Source organism: Pteropus vampyrus, unplaced genomic scaffold (genome assembly GCF_000151845.1).
Source record: "Pteropus vampyrus isolate Shadow unplaced genomic scaffold, Pvam_2.0 Scaffold62, whole genome shotgun sequence".
Lineage (NCBI taxonomy): Eukaryota > Metazoa > Chordata > Mammalia > Chiroptera > Pteropodidae > Pteropus > Pteropus vampyrus.
Window position 1 is genome coordinate 4,267,341 of NW_011888843.1, and position 1,477 is coordinate 4,268,817.

Genomic DNA, 1,477 nt, shown 5'->3' on the forward strand with positions numbered 1-1,477 from the left:
GGCTTTGAAGTTTGTCATGGAGAGACAGTTGAAGGGAAAGGATTTTCTACTCCAGATTTTGTGTTTTGTGTCAGCCCACAGGGCGCCTCTCTTGGATGGAGCTGTCCCTTCCTCCATTCATGGAGGCTTAGGTTTTTTCAGGGTGTCCTTATTGTCTGTTGTAACCTGATTTCATCTGTTTAAAAACATTTTGGAAGACCCGAACAGAAGGAATGCCCTCAGTGGGATTTGTCCCAGCCATGGCTCCCAGGGGTGGCCTTTGTGGGAATATGTGGCCATCTGTCCAGCTACCCAAACCCTGACCTTCTGTTCTGAGATGAATTGCTATTGTCCTTGCACAGTCGAATAACAATTAGTGAGCAGCGCGCTCTCCCCACCAGAGGCGGAGTCCTGAGGTCTCAGAAGTGCCACGTTCATTGCCATTATTTGAGCTCAGTTTGCAACATGTTCAGTTTCTATTGCTTTTCCCATCGGTCCCCAAAAGTGTGCCATGTCAGGAGTTTACAAACACGATGAACGCTCGACCTGGGCACCGAGCTGGGACGGCTCGGTGGGTCCCGTGGGGGACATGTAAGTGTCTCCATTTCCTGAAGAGCTCAACAGTAGAGCTCTGTGACGGGCAGATGACAAAAATAAACGGCCGCCTCCGTAAAATGGGCCTGTGTTTTCAACAGGAGGTTCATCACTAATGAGAATGGCTGGGATAGGACGACTTCTTGCCAAAGGGCCTTACATTCGGGAGGCCTGGTCCTCTGGATGCGTGGATGGCTAGCTTGTGTTAATATTTCATGTTATCTTATTGTGCTGGTGCCTGCCTGGCCATGCTTCTGATAAGCCTCACGATAGCAAAGGGTCTCAATAGATTCTTATTAAAAAGAATGTCAAAAGAAGTAACGATTATTTCTAATTACAAAGTGCTCTCTTTTCTAAATATACATTCAGTTTTGTGTGTGTGTTGGGCGAGTGTCCAGCTCCCTGCAGATGGGAGGAGCTTGCCACCGCCTGGTTCTGGCTTGCGTCCCTTTTGTGCATTCTGTTCCTCCGGACCACGTGTTCGAAAGTGAACAGCCTTGCGTTTCTCCCTCCATTTAGACCTGCAGATGCCACTTGGGTTTAAATCAAAGAGACACAAGAACCTCTTCTGCCTCCCAGCACAGGGTATATTTTACAACTCTTTGTTCTAGCAGCTCGGAAACCCTCTGAGGGTTTGTTCTAAAACTGTTTTGTAAGAGGTTGAAAGGCATCTGTACGGTCAAGCGAGCACAGACTTCAGCTCTATGATGCGACAGACAAGTATTTACAAGTACTGATTGTGCGTCCCAATAGATCAAGAATTTTTTAATTCTATTTTTCATAAGAGCTCTAAATGGTCCCAGATAGAAATCATCACAGGGGCTTTTTACAAAAAGTCATATTCTTAATTAGACATAATTAAGAAAAGCCAGGCTGTCTGCTTCTGTTTTAGGGACCAGAAGTA